At 44.8% G+C, this 16249-nt stretch overlaps 1 protein-coding gene and 1 long non-coding RNA gene across 2 annotated transcripts in view; both read right to left on the bottom strand.

Annotated features, from left to right (window-relative positions):
* The window catches only part of ighd (immunoglobulin heavy constant delta), a 171111-nt gene that overhangs the window by 90093 nt on the left and 64769 nt on the right, over window positions 1-16249 (bottom strand).
* LOC141351058 (uncharacterized) lies at window positions 13984-15572 on the bottom strand. The gene is made up of 2 exons (XR_012359211.1): window positions 14724-15572; window positions 13984-14279 (listed from the first exon to the last, which is right to left on the bottom strand). It is a non-coding gene; the product is annotated as an uncharacterized lncRNA (long non-coding RNA).

Below are 16249 nucleotides of genomic sequence, written 5' to 3'. Positions count from 1 at the left end.
GCGGGCTGAAAACGAGAAGTTGAAACAGGATCGGGCTGCCACAGATGTGGCCGAACCGAGACCTGGCCCATCTACGGCGTCATCGGTATCAGGCATAGATCCCCCATTGGCGGATGCTGGTGCATCAGCCGTGGAGAGGTTGGTGTTTATACCACGAGATCGTAAGTGTCCCAAATTTAATGGTAGAACAGGAATTAGTATAAATGAATGGGTTGATGAGGCAGAGGCATGTATGAGGGTGCGTCACATGTCCATTTCCGATCGGGCATTTTTCTTATTCGATCATTTGGAAGGGGAAGCTCGGGAAGAAATTAGATATCGTCCTATAGGGGAGCGGGAAGATCCAGAGAAGATAATTTTCGCATTACGTGAGTTGTATGGATGCTCTCAGTCCTATGTGGCTTTACAAGAAGCGTTTTTTTCTAGGAGACAGCATGAGGGAGAAACCCTTTTGGAGTTTTCTCTAGCGCTCATGGGTCTACTAGAGAGGGTTAAACAGCGGTCGCCAGGTGGTCTGCTAAATTCTGACGCGTTATTGCGGGACCAATTCGTTGAACATGTGCGTGAGAGTAACCTTCGTCGAGAATTAAAACAGCTCGTTCGTCGTCAGCCAAATTCCACCTTGCTGGAAGTGCGAAGTGAAGCGATACGGTGGGAACAAGAAGGGACCCCAGGGGGCACTAGGGGACGTAGCCATTCGGTTCCATCAGTCCAGGGTTTCCAGTATGGGGTGGGGGGAGGCGCATACACGGCGACTAGTGGTGTACTTCCACGCTCGGAGTTAAGCGAATTGAGAGAGATGTTCAAAGCGCAGCAGAAACAGCTCGATCAGCTCACCCAAACCATCACACGGTTACAAGGACCCATATCTCGTGTTCCCTCTGCTCGTAGTGGTCCGATTATATGTAGGCGATGCAATAGACCGGGACATATTGCTCGGGAGTGTGTGGGGGATCGTGTGGCCCCTCAGTCTAGGACCTTGCCCCTCAATTCTGATTTGCCAACAGAGGGTAGGTTGCCCCAGTTGGGCCAGCAGTCGGAAAACTAATCCCCACCGAGTTGCGGAGCCACGATTCGGTTGGGGATAATGGCGGCTCAGAAATAGGGTATATTTTACGATCGTTACCACAATTGGTGTATTCGTGTCCACACCTAGATGTCCGTATTGGTGGGGTGGTTGTGTCTTGTTTAATAGACACTGGGTCAATGGTGTCTACGATCACGGAGACCTGTTTTCGTAGACATTTTGAACCATGGGGGCAAGACCGCTTGAAGTCCTGCCAGTGGCTGTTATTGCGTGCCGCCAACGGGCTTTCCATTCCATACATTGGATATTTGGAACTAGAGGTCGAACTATGTGGTCATGTTGTACCAGAGTGTGGTATTCTGGGTGTTAAGGACCCCCCTGGAGGCATTGGGGGCCAAGCCCCTGGTGTCCTAGGAATGAATGTCTTGGGACGATGTTACCAGAAACTGTTTGGGCAGCATGGTTCGGCACTTTTTAATTTCCCTTCTGTGGCAGGTGCACCTTCTTTGAGACAGGCATTGCAGCAATGCCATCAAGTGAGTACTCAACCTCCTGGTGGGTCGGGGTGCATTCGGGTACGTGGTCCTCGGACACAACGAGTAACAGGTGGTACTATTACGTTAATAGCGGCGACCTGTTCAGAACAGTTTGCGGATGGGGCAGTACTCCTTGAACCCCCAGAGTCAGGGCTACCGGAAAATTTGTTAGTTTCACCCGCCTTGGTTCGTATCATTAAGGGGACAGTTTATGTTCCAGTAGTCAATGTGGGTACTTTAGATGTTATGCTTTACCCGCATAGGGTTTTAGGTAACTTAAGTACTGTACATGTAATTAGTCTACCTGCAGGGGTTACAGAGGTTAGGTCTAGTACAATATCAGCAGCTTCACCAGTGTCTCACCCCACGGTACAAGCACAGATAGATGCGATCGATTTGGCTTCATTGCCTGCTGAAGAACAGGGCAAGGTAAAAGTCTTGTTACAGCAGTATCAGTCAATTTTTGCTGCTCACGAAAGTGACTTGGGTTGCACAAACCTCATTTCTCATAATATTCCATTGGTAGATGAGGCTCCAGTAAGGCAACGACATCGACGTATTCCCCCTTCAGAGTATGAAACCGTCCGGGCCCATATAAATCAGTTGTTGGAGTCCCAGGTCATTAGGGAGAGCTGCAGCCCATATGCCTCCCCTATTGTTCTGGTGAAAAAGAAGGATGGTAGTCTGCGCTTATGCGTGGACTACCGTCAATTGAATGCTAAAACCAGAAGAGATGCTTTTCCATTGCCTCGCATAGAGGAATCGCTGGATGCATTGTCGGGGGCCAAATGGTTCTCTACGTTAGATCTGGCTAGTGGTTATAATCAGGTCCCCGTCAGTGAGGGAGACAAGGCAAAGACCGCTTTTTGCACCCCGTTCGGGCTATTTGAGTGGAATCGAATGCCGTTCGGGCTCTGCAATGCTCCCTCCACATTCCAGCGCCTGATGGAGCGGGTCTTTGGAGATCAACAATATCAGTCTCTTCTGTTGTATTTAGATGATATTGTGGTCTTCTCATCATCTATTAGCCAGCACCTGGAGCGGTTAGGGGTGGTGTTTGGGCGCTTGGAGAGGGAAAACTTAAAGGTGAAGCTAGAGAAGTGTGCCTTTTTTCAGCCTGAGGTAAGGTATTTGGGTCACATTATTTCAAGCAAGGGAGTTGCTACTGACCCTAGTAAGATTGAGACAGTGAGACAGTGGCCCCAACCCTCTACAGTTAAAGAGCTGCGTTCCTTTCTTGGCTTCGCCAGCTACTACCGCCGTTTTGTAAATGGTTTTGCAAAGTTGGCTGCTCCTTTGCATCGGCTGGTGGGAGAACTGACGGGAGGCAAGCGTAGGTCAAGGCAACAAGAGGGAGAGGTGTTTTCCAGCACCTGGGGTAAGGAGTGTCAAGATGGTTTTGAGGAACTAAAACGTAGGCTAACCACCGCCCCTGTGTTGGCATACGCTGATTTCACCAAGCCCTTTGTTCTTGAGGTGGATGCGAGCCATGGGGGACTAGGGGCAGTCCTCTCACAAGAACAGGGTGGTAAAGTGCGTCCAGTTGCGTATGCCAGCCGCAGTCTTAGACCCAACGAACGTAACATGTCAAACTACAGCTCCATGAAGCTGGAGTTTTTGGCACTTAAGTGGGCTATGACTGAACGTTTTCGAGAATATCTGTTGGGAAATCGGTGTACGGTGTACACTGATAATAACCCCCTCAGCCACTTGGCCACTGCCAAGTTGGGGGCAACAGAACAGCGGTGGGTTGCTCAATTAGCTGCCTTTGATTTCGACCTCAAGTATAGGTCGGGTAGGAGCAATGCCAATGCAGATGCTCTGTCCAGGTTGCATCCTCCAATTGCAGGAGGGGAGCTAGGCCCTGGTACTATGATCACATCGTTATTGAGGAGAGCTATGGGGGAGGACCACACAATTGTGGCTTCCCAGCATACCATGGCTATGTTCCCTGGCCATTCACCTGTGGAGCTGGCATCCTTACAGGCTGCTGATCCAGTGATTAGTGAAGCCCTAAGATTCTGGAAAGACAGGAGGTATCCTGGCCCAGAGGAGCGACAGAACATGTCTAGGCAGAGTTTAGTCCTGTTGAGGCAGTGGAAACGTCTGTCTGAGCAAGATGGAGTCTTGTATAGAAGGGTAATGCGTCCAGATGGTAAGGAGGAGACTTTACAGTTGGTTTTGCCGACCGTGTTGAAGGTGGAAGTTTTGACCCAACTCCATCAAAACCATGGTCATCAAGGTGTGGAACGCACCCTTGAACTGGTGCGGCAGCGATGTTATTGGCCTTGTGTTGCAGAAGAGGTGGCCCAGTGGTGTCAGCGGTGTGAACGTTGCCAAGTGGCAAAAGAAACACGGCCACCTGCTCGGGGGCCTATGGGCCATTTGTTGGCTTCTTGCCCAAACGAGGTCATCGCCATCGATTTTACAATGTTAGAACCATCTAGTTCAGGGGTAGAAAACGTGCTGATAATGACCGACGTCTTTAGTAAGTACACTGTTGCTGTCCCAACTCGTGACCAGCGGGCCGAGACTGTGGCACGATTGCTAGTGACTGAATGGTTCTGTAAATTTGGCGTTCCCGCTCGGCTCCATTCGGACCAAGGTCGAAATTTCGAGTCTGGTTTAATTTACCAGTTATGTGATCTTTATGGGGTCATCAAATCACGGACCACTCCATACCACCCAGCGGGAAACGGGCAATGTGAACGGTTTAACCGTACACTTCACAATCTCTTGCGGACCCTTCCGAGCTCGAGGAAGCGAGATTGGGTATCGTGCCTTCCTCAATTGGTGTTTTGTTATAATACTACTCCTCATCAGACCACCGGAGAGTCGCCACATTTTTTAATGTTTGGCCAGGAGGCACGATTACCTGTAGATTTCTTGCTGGGAAGGGTGTCGGAGCCCGTAGAAGGTGAGGTACATGAGTGGGTGTTGGAGCACCAGACTCGATTACAGGTAGCTTTCAAGGGAGCTCGAGAACAACTGCAGGTTGCAGCAAGGAAGCGGAAAGAGCAGCATGATCAATTAGTCCGGGATTCTGCGCTTGTGGTAGGCCAGTTAGTGTACCTTCGAAATTATGGGGTTCGGGGGCGCCATAAGATCAGTGACCTTTGGAGTCCTGTGGTATATCAGATCTTGCGAGCTCCCGAGGAAGGTGGCGTAGTATATACTATTGCTCCTGTCGATGATATGACTCAAGTACGAACGGTACATCGTTCTCTGATTAAGGAACAGTTTGGATCTGAGTCAGAAGCTCAGGAGGAACTTGAGCCCAGGCCAGATCTAGAAGAGAACCTGCCTGTTCGGGAGGAAGGTTCTTTTCATTTGGAAGAGGAGGATGTAGATCTGGCGAGAGTTGTTAGAGTTGTCCCTGGGTGTTCAGAGCTTATGGTGCAAGCCCATTCTCAGGATGGTGAGAGGGATATTGTACCCCCTCTGAGAACTGGCACGGTGCAAGTGGATGCTTCTATGTTGGTTGAGGGAGGGGCAAGGTCTGGACTGGACAATTCTCCTCGTGAGGTTAGGAGTGTGGTTAGGAGGACCAGTCGAGTTACAGCAGGCCAGCATTCCAATGTGAACCGCCTCCCTAGGCCAGCAATGGGGTCAAACGGGGTAGTTAATGCAGTCACTGTGCTTTTCAGGCCATGGAATTGAAGTGGCCCTGTGATCGCCGGGACGTCGATCCAATTCGAGGGGGGTAGATTGTAGCAGCACTACCCAGAGACGGGCTGAATAAGTGCTTTAATTAGAGACAGGTGCGCTATGGGTGTAGGTCTGTATAAAAGAAAGGTCTCCAGCGTTGTTTAAGCGTGTTGACGGTTGGTTGCTGCTGCGACTTTGGACGTTAAAGGTCTGTTTCCTTGGTGGATCTGTGAGCCGTTTGGGACGAGTATTTGAGTGGGGACTTGCTGCATTTTGGGTAGGTCACAGTGTATAAATTAGTTTTATTTACGATGAGCTGTTGACTGCATGCGCTTTGTTCATTTGTTTTAGTATTCTTTCCGGGCTGTATTATTCGTGCCATGCCGTGGTGTTAGCAAGGCGGACTCTATTTCACAGGTTCGTATACTATTGTGAGTTATTTAATTTAAAGGGAGCTGTTATTTGTAAGCGCTCTATTTGTTTATATAGTATGCATGCTGTGCGGAGTTAGTCCATCCTTTGACATGTCAGCAGTGCCGACTCTCAAATAATCAGGTGGGTATGCACTGACTTATCGCATGCCGATTATGTAAATTCTACCGTTAATGCTGTCATTTTCTTTTATCAGCTTAAAGCGCTCCGGGGGTATACGGCCATGACACTGTGTAGCTGATTGTGACCCAGCTTCCCCTTCTTTTTGGTTTTGTTTGTCGTCATTTTTCTATTTCGTTTACGTACCTGCTGGGCGGCATACCTTTCTGTGACGCCTGGTCCATCCCTTCATTTATGCTGTCCTGCTCCTGGGAATAACTGTGGGACAGGGTATTAGTTCGTGCGGGTAGTCGCGCACCCCCGCATTGTTTCAACCGGAGGAGGTTTGCGTGGTTGTATGTATGAGTAAGTTAAAGTGGGTGTGTGTGTGTGTGCGACTTATAGTGTGAGAAGGACACGTTGTTCAGTGTGTGTGTGCGCGCGTGTGAATTTAAAGTGTGTATAGTGTGCGGATGGTAAATGGATTATGGTTTACGTGAGGAATGAGTGCTAGTGTGTTTACTTTATTTTGTATTTTGTTATAAATGATGTGATTTATTTTGTTTTCTTTGTTTATTTGATTTAATATTGGTTTCACAATTTAGTGTTTCTTTGGTTATTTTGTGGAGCGTGGTATTCTATTCAACTGTCCGATCGGTCTGGGGAGGAGTGTAATTTCTTTAAATTTCTTTTTTTGTAATTGTTCACTTAAGTGGTTTGTAATTTTGTTTTTTTTGTTTTTTTTTGAAACACGTGTGGTGAAGTGAGCCCAAAGAAATTTGTATTTAAAGTGTGTGGTGAAGTGGAGATTTGCTTTTCTTTATTTCTCCCTGTGACCCGATCTGAACTGTTGATGTCTGGTACCTAATCTAGTGTTTTTAAAATGAAGCTAGCTTCACTAGTCTCTTGATCAAGACATTACATTTAAATTGTGATTTTACTCTGCAAGAATAAAAAATTGTTATTTTGTATTCATGTCTCCTCTGAATCTTTGTGGGAACTAACCTGTGTGCCATTATTCATATTTCCCTGGGTGCAATTCCCAGGGTGGCGTAGTCGGTGTTACAAAGATTTAGGTGTTTACAAAATCTTTAAGAGGTTCTAAATAGTACCTTGTAAAAAGTAAAATTGTGGTTGGAATAATACCACAGGGTGCCACACATTGTAACTTTTTTAGCAGATTTGGTTCCATTTCACACCACACTGATTGCTCTGATCCGCATCAATTGAAACGAACCAAAATTCTGTCATGTGATAAGATCAACATCACTCATTGGCCACATGTATTTGAACGTATTTCCTAAACGGCTTCACGATTGGTCAGAATCAACGTGCGGCAAATTCCAACGGAACCCCCGGAAGTAAACAAAAGAAGGATAATACAGCAGACACCATGGACAGACGGCTGCGCGCTGTGAATATGTCTCTGTGGTTGTTATACATAGTTTGTATACAGCACTCTAGACAAACTGTTAATTTTCAGAATGAATCGCGGATGCGGCTTGAAAACAACATTTTAATGCACTACAAACGGCGAAGACAAAAAATTTCAGAGGCTCCGCCCGCAAATCCAGGTATGTCCGCGATTTGTCATTTTGCTAATATTGCTAATAGAGACGGTCAACAAACACTTCCTCATCCGATAATGCACTGCGCAGTTGACTACGGCAGCTGGTTTAGTCCAAAATGCGCAGTACTTTTGCAGTTAGGTCGGTTCGATCTCGGATCTTGTTCTCACCACAAACGAACCGCTCTAGAGTTCGTTTGAAAGCGTACCGAGACCACCTCTGCAAGCTGGTCTCGGTCCGCTTGTTTGGTCCGCTTTTGGTGCGCACCAGAGTTCGATTGCTGCATTCTCACCTGCCCAAACGAACTGCACCAACTGAGCAATCGAACTCTGGTATGATTCAATCGAACTAAACAAGGCAGGTGTGAAAACCCCCTTATTTACAAATGGTTTAAGGCATAACAGAAGTGGGATGTTCAATTATATATGTTAAATAATTTTTTTCTTATTTGTTATTTATTTTATTTAAGCGTTACACTGATCTTGTCAGGGTAAGAAACATAAACACGGATCCAAATGCAGATTCGATTTTATTAATCACAAAACAAGGAGAGAGAGAGAGAGGAAAATGCTGATAGAAGACAGGAAGAGATCCACTGCTTGGTGACAGAGTGAGAGTTCCACTGCTTGGTGACAGGGTGAGAGTTCCGCAGGGCAAAACAGGGTGAGATTCCCGCTGCTAGAGTCTAGATGAGGTGTCTGCTGTACATAGACAGGATGAATATTCCGCGGTGCGATGACAAGGCGTGACCTCCGCTGGTTGATGACAGAGAGAAGCTCCGCTGTATGTAGACAGGGTGAAGATTCTGCTGTACGAAGACAGGGTGATGATTCGCTGTACAAAGACAGGGTGATGATTCCGCTGTACGAAGATAGGGTGATGAATCCGCTGTACGAAGACTGGGTGATGATTCCGCTGTACGAAGACAGTTTGATGATTCCGCTGTACGAAGACAGGGTGATGAATCCGCTGTACGAAGACTGGGTGATGATTCCTGTTACGTGCTCTGTTGTTTGTTGGTTTTTTTGTGTTCTTTTTGTTCTCTCTCTCTTTCTCTCCTCCGCTGTCTGTCTCCTCAGATCCCTGCCATTGAACACCTTTCCTGTCAATCTTAATTATCCTGTATGACGTCACTCGTCGATCCACCAATCAACACCCGATACCGCCTATTTAAATCTCACCGCTGTTCATTCAGGCCAGTACGCTGGTTACTGTTATTGTAAAACCCCTGTTGCTGTTTGGTATACTGTTTGAGAATCATTTGCTGTGTTGTTTCTTGTTGTGTATGTCAGACTGTTCGTACCCAGTTTTATAGTCACTTGTTTATGCGTTTGTACGTTAGTGTTCATTCGCTCTGTTGTGTGTGACTTTGTTAATATTGGGGAAAGTGGACAGGTAAGTACGTCATGTGACATACATTGTGCAACACGTAGGTTACATTCACTGTATTAGAGACACTAGTTTAGGAGCGTGTGCCACCCGCTGTACGTTTTGTGTTTGGGTAGGTAGAGTAGGTAAGTTAGGGCGTCGTGTGACGCTGAAGATTTATCTAATTACCTTTTTGTTTTATAGCGTAGGTAAGAGGGTTAAACGTTAGCTAGAACGGTTTTGTTTTGTTTGTTTCTTTGCTTTGGCACCGCTCGTGCCCCTTTCCCCTTTTGTGTATTTGTTATTTGTTACTTGTAAATATTGTAAATATCATCACCTTTTTATTCACCTTGTCACACCACTAAACACCATTGTACATTAATAAATTGCACAGTTTTGCCCACTATTTTTGTTGTCTGTCGTTGTTGGCTCCCATACACACACCAAAAATAAATCCATCATTTCATATTGTTGCCTCCCATTCATACCCCTAAAAAAATACCATCTGGGATCGTAACAATTCCGCTGTACGAAGACAGGGTGATGATTCCGCTGTACAAAGAAAGGGTGATGAATCCGCTGTACGAAGACAGGGTGATGATTCCACTGTACGACAACAGTTTGATGATTTAGCTGTACGAAGACAGGGTGATGATTCCGCTGTACGACAACAGTTTGATGATTTAGCTGTACGAAGAAAGGGTGATGAATCCGCTGTACGAAGACAGGGTGATGATTCCACTGTACGACAACAGTTTGATGATTCCGCTGTACGAAGACAGGGTGATGATTCTGCTGTACAAAGATAGGGTGATGAATCCGCTGTACGAAGACAGGGTGATGATTCCGCTGTATGACGACAGTTTGATGATTCCGCTGTACTAAGACAGGGTGATAATTTCCCCTGTACGAAGACAGGGTGATGATTCCGCTGTATGACGACAGTTTGATGATTCCGCTGTACGAAAATAGGGTGATGAATCCGCTGTACAAAGATAGGGTTATGATTCCGCTGTACGACGACAGTTTGATGATTCGGCTGTACGAAGACAGGGTGATGATTCCACTGTATGACGACAGTTTGATGATTCGGCTATACGAAGATAGGGTGATGAATCTGAATCCACTGTACAAAGACAGGGTGATGATTCCGCTGTACGAAGACAGGGTGATGATTCCGCTGTAAGAAGATAGATAGGCTGATGAATCCACTGTACGAAGACAGGGTGATGATTCCGCTGTACGACGACAGTTTGATGATTCCGCTGTACGAAGATAGGGTGATGATTCCGCTGTACGAAGACAGGGTGATGATTCTGCTGTACGAAGATAGGGTGATGAATCCGCTGTACGAAGACTGGGTGATGATTCCGCTGTACGAAGACAGTTTGATGATTCCGCTGTACGAAGACAGGGTGATGAATCCGCTGTACGAAGACAGGGTGATGATTCCACTGTACGAAGACAGGGTGATGATTCTGCTGTACGAAGACAGGGTGATGATTCCGCTGTACGACGACAGGGTGATGATTCCGCTGTACGAAGATAGGGTGATGAATCCGTTGTACGAAGACAGGGTGATGATTCCGCTGTATGACGACAGTTTGATGATTCCGCTGTACGAAGACAGGGTGATGATTCCGCTGTACGAAGACAGTTTGATGATTCCGCTGTACGAAGACAGGGTGATGATTCCGCTGTACGAAGATAGGGTGATGATTCCACTGTACGAAGACAGGGTGATGATTGCGCTGTACGACGACAGTTTGATGATTCCGCTGTAGGACGACAGTTTGATGATTCCACTGTACGAAGACAGGGTGATGATTCCGCTGTACGACGACACTTTGATGATTCCGCTGTACGAAGACAGGGTGATGATTCCGCTGTACGACGACAGGGTGATGATTCCGCTGTACGAAGACAGTTTGATGATTCCGTTGTATGAAGACAGGGTGATGATTCCGCTATACGAAGATAGGGTGATGAATCTGAATCCACTGTACAAAGACAGGGTGATGATTCCGCTGTACGACGACACTTTGATGATTCCGCTGTACGAAGACAGGGTGATGATTCCGCTGTACGACGACAGGGTGATGATTCCGCTGTACGAAGACAGTTTGATGATTCCGCTGTACGAAGACAGGGTGATGATTCCGCTGTAAGAAAATAGGCTGATAAATCCACTGTACGAAGACAGGGTGATGATTCCGCTGTACGACGACAGGGTGATGATTCCGCTGTACGAAGACAGTTTGATGATTCCGCTGTACGAAGACAGTTTGATGATTCCGCTATACGAAGATAGGGTGATGAATCTGAATCCACTGTACAAAGACAGGGTGATGATTCCGCTGTACGACGACACTTTGATGATTCCGCTGTACGAAGACAGGGTGATGATTCCGCTGTACGACGACAGGGTGATGATTCCGCTGTACGAAGACAGTTTGATGATTCCGCTGTACGAAGACAGGGTGATGATTCCGCTGTAAGAAAATAGGCTGATGAATCCACTGTACGAAGACAGGGTGATGATTCCGCTGTACGACGACAGTTTGACGTCACTTGTCGTCAAACCCATACCTCTATTTTGTTGATTTTTGTGTGAAGGTCTGGCTACGTGAGACTACTGAGACTACTGATTGGTCAGCGTGAGCATCGTGCATCAGAGCTCCGTCGAGTTTATCATCCAAATCCTATTTTCTGACTACCTTGTTCCTATTTATATAATATAACATATTCGTTTATCTCAAGAATACTTTACCGTGACGACTATTGAGCAGTACTACCACGTGAAATGATTTATCACTGCTTAACACCCAGTGTTAGCATATAGCCCGCTAGCATCAACAAACAGGTGCCGGTTTTAGTTACCATTTTGCCGATCTAATGGCGGACTCATTCACTGTATGCTATTCAGACCTGTCCTCACCTGAGCGGGAAGCTGTGGAGCAGTTGATACCCGGTTATCGCAGATCCTACGCGACGTACAGCGCCCAGTTCACCCAGGCTCCAGACATCCACAAGCGACCGAGAAGTGCAAAAAGCGAACACCCTACGCGGTGCAGCTTCATGGACCGCGCTCGAGGGAACGGAGACGCCATCGCCCAGAATGAAAGCGATCGAGAAGCCGTGGAGGAGCCGCTGCCCGGCCGTCGCAGATTCAGCGTGCCTCACATCACACTGGCTACAGACGTCCGCAGGCGATCGGGGCATGCTGCGAGTGAGCTTCCCTCGCGATGTAGCTTCACGGACCGCGTCCAGGTGACCGAAGACGCCATCACCCAACATGAAAGCGGTAAGACTCCGCTTGTTATTGTAACCTGCATTACTTGCCACATGTACAGTTTAGCTTCTTCCATCAGCACAGAGGGGTTTACTTGTGCTAAGTGTATTGAAGTAGTAAGGCTGACGGAGAAGATTGCAGAACTAGAAGCGCGCATCCAAACGCTAGTTGATGACAGCAATACCGCTAATGCTACAAACGCTAATACCGCTAATGCTACAAACGCTAATACCGCTAATGCTACAAACGTTAATACCGCTAATGCTACAAACGCTAATACCGCTTAGGCTACAAACACTGTTTCGGGTGCGCCTAGTGTTAAACATAATACACATAGCTCGGTTCCATCATCTGAGTCAAGGGGGCCGACTAACTGGGTGACTGTCAGGCGGCAAAGTCGTTTCCGGTGCCCACCCAAGACCCCCCTGGTAATTTCAAACAGGTTCGATATTCTAAGCAATACACCGACTGAGACGTCTGTTAAAAGTGCCTTGGTCATTGGAGATTCGATACTTAGGAACGCGAACATTGAGGCACCAGCCACCATAGTCGATTGTATACCGGGAGCCAGGTCTTCAGACATTAGATCAAAACTTAAAGTGCTGGCTAATGCTAGGCGTAAGTTTTCTAAAATTGTTATTCACCCCGGCACGAATGACACCAGACTCTGCCAGTCGGAGATCACCAAAGATAATATTAAAGAGATATGTGAAATTGCTAAAACAATGTCAGACAATGTAATATGCTCTGGTCCCCTCCCCGCCTACCGGGGGGATGAAACTTACAGTAGATTATTGTCTCTTCACGACTGCATGTCAAAATGGTGCCCTCAGCATAACGTAGGGTTTATAGACAATTGGAAGCATTTTTGGGGGAGACCTGACCTAGAGAGACCTAAAGAGAGATGGCCTCCATCCATCTCAGGAAGGAAGGGCGATTCTCTCTATAAATCTGACCAATAGTCTTACTTCGAATACAGTCTGACTATCCAGGGTACAAGTCAGGCAACAGACGGATCGGCTTAACCGTCCATCTGTTAGCTGCCGTGATATGTCAAGATCACTTATATCCCAGCACTTCGAGTCAATCTTACCAGAATATCAACACATTTCAACTGTATCTGTTCCCCGAACAAATAAATACATAGCACCGCTTGACACATCTGGTACAAATCTGATTAATATAAAATTAGAAAACAATACATTAAAAGATGAACCTCGAATGTTAAAATTCGGCCTTCTTAACATTAGATCTCTTACAAATAAAGAACCTATTGTCAATGAAGTAGTTACAGACCAAATCTTAGATGCTCTCTGTTTAACAGAAACATGGATTAAAGCAGTCGACTACATTATTTTAAACGAATCCACCGCACAAGACTATTATTATAAACACGAACCTCGATTAAAGGGGAGAGGGGGTGGTGTAGCTACAATATACAACAAAATTTTTAAAGTAAACCAAAAATCTGAAGTAAAATTTAAATCATTCGAACTAATGTTGTTAAATATGGAAATAACCGATCGTAACCACAAACAGCTCTCTTTTGCCTTAGCTACAATCTATAGACCTCCGGGCCATCATGTAGATTTCCTTAAAGAAATAGCAGATTTCCTGTCTGAGCTTGTAGTCACTGTAGATAAAGCTCTTATCGTTGGTGATTTTAACCTGTTAGCTAGCACTTATATTTTTGAGCATTTTCTGAAAAACGACAACTCCAAACTAAAACATCTGCAGCTCTTAAACCCTATGGTCTATATTCATAATTCTGGTCTTGTTTGAAACTAGACACTTGACATATTGTTGCCTAATAGTCATAACAACTCAGAGTAGTAAAGAAACAGAGTAAAACAAGGTAAAATATACATTAAATTACTTCCGTTTTTCTTTAAATAACATTCACTTAGCAAAAAAGGTATGAAATGGTCATGTGAGACACCTGGGGACACCATATAGGTGAACTGAATGTCTGACCATGCTGTGATTCAAATTTGAGAATGATACTCCAAAAAATGTTGTTTCTGTGAGCTTTTATTTCAAAAAAGTCCAGGCGTCCTTTCAGAAAAAGTGCACTTGGAAACTCCAAATATACACATGATAACAATATGACATGATTATAAAAAGAAAATGAGTCAGGACTACATATTACATTATGTATATCAATTCAGAACTTCTCTGCCCACCAAAGCACATAGAAAAAACCATTTTAGAAAAAAACATTTGCACATTATAACAAAATACTTGCTATTTTGAATGTGGTCGCTCATGAATGCACTCCAGATTCCAGTCCTTCTGTGTCAGCTGAAGTCCTGTTTTACATCACATCACATCACACACAAAGCAAGAGAGGATTTTAGTTTGAGTCAAAAGTTAGAGACATACAACTATTTGTATGAGAAACTATGATGTAATATACATGAACATAATACATATACACAAACACACACACATTACATGAATATATTTATTTATAATTACAAATGTCTTATGTTTGCCAAATAACCTATATTTCTCAGCTGGTAATACTCATATTTTCCACCACATATCTTATTTTCTAGTTTTTAGTTTGTATATTCTGTGCATTTGATTCATATAGCTATAAATTTGATGCATTTATATAACATGTCATACAAAAACGAAACCATGTAAAACTCGTATATTAGTCATCTCCAGTGTTACTTTATAATCAAAACAGCTAACATGAAACAAGAAATGTAACGTAAAATAAAGAATCAACAAAAGAATCCACTTACTTTATCCAAACGAGCGCAGCTGAGCTCATAATCCGGTCCATCTCTCCTCGACGACGCGCTTTGTTTATATCCAGTCTTGCATTGTTGATCCGCGATCATGCTCTTTATCAACTTCTCCAAAACACTTTCAACACAAAAAAGTCATCTGCAGTCCACGATCCACAATGGAGATGTTATATCTAACATTTGAAGAGGTTTCTCAGCGGCTCCGGAGTGCCTAGCCGGCTGCTATGCTACCCAAACAAACAAACGCGCACGGAGGGGGCGTGGGCATTTCTCTCCATGCGCTTCTGTAGATTTGCGCAGAAGTACACTTTACTGACGTAAGTTGAATCCTTGTAATCGTTTCATGATTGGTTACTTCCTCTGTCAATCAAAGCTTTGCTCACTATGCATTGGCTGGCTTTGTTTTGGTGTAATCCAGTCAAAAGCCTATGGTAAGCTGAAGGACATCTATCTAGGCAAATCATTGGTCGCATGAGATTTTGAGTTGTCAAACCTTTTCTGATTGGACAAAACAGAAAAATAGGGCGGGATATTTATCTGAACAGTCTAACGAAGCAGGAAGAGATGGATTTTCACTGATAAAAATCGATATTTGATAGAAAATAAACATGATCGATCATACTTAGCGGACGCGCGGATGTAAACAAAGGAGGATATTGCTGGATTTCTCACTATTTTTCATTGTTTTGGATTAAAACGTGGGATGCTTTTTGAAGAGTGGACCCTTACCTTGCAATGTACGTTGAAGTTTTTGGGAATTGTCAGAAATTATCAGAACCATATGGCAAGCCATGTGAGTACCCACAAAAATTTTTATATGCATTCCGTCTGCATTTCATTTAATCTTTTCCACACCAGTGTATTGATTGCAAAAATAAGCTCAGAACATGAATTTGGAGTGTTTAAACTTTCAAATAATGCAAAGTTTATGATTGTTGATTGAATATTTGATGTTAAACAAAGTACAAAAACACGTAAAAACGCCCCCTAGGGCCCGCCGCCGGGCCGGTGCGTGTTAAGAAGTTTTAATATTCATGTGGATAACCCAAAAGATGCACTAGGACGTGCATTTATGGATGTTCTAAATTCTCTCAATATTAGACAAAACGTGACAGGGCCAACGCATACTCGTAAGCACACATTAGACTTAATTCTGTCACTCGGGCTCAATATTAATGACATCAAAATATCACCTCAGAGTGATGCAGTTTCTGACCATTACCTTGTGTCATACACTGTACTTCTAGATAGGATCACTCAATCCACAACATGCTACAGATTAGCCAGAACAATTATTTCCACCACTAAAGATAGATTTATTAGCACTCTTCCAGACCTGTCCCAAATTAAACATGTAGCAGATAACTGTGACGATCTAGATATTGTAATAGAAAACCTAAACAATGTCTGTTCTAACACATTGGATGCCGTTGCTCCCATTCGAAAAAAGAGAATCAAAGAAAAACCGCCAGCTCCATGGTATAATCATCACACCGCAGCACTCAAAAAGGCAACTAGGA

This window comes from Misgurnus anguillicaudatus, chromosome 19, assembly GCF_027580225.2.
Source record: "Misgurnus anguillicaudatus chromosome 19, ASM2758022v2, whole genome shotgun sequence".
NCBI classification, from domain to species: domain Eukaryota; kingdom Metazoa; phylum Chordata; class Actinopteri; order Cypriniformes; family Cobitidae; genus Misgurnus; species Misgurnus anguillicaudatus.
Note: the sequence above shows the minus strand (reverse complement) of the source record. Positions and strands in the feature narration are given on the sequence as shown.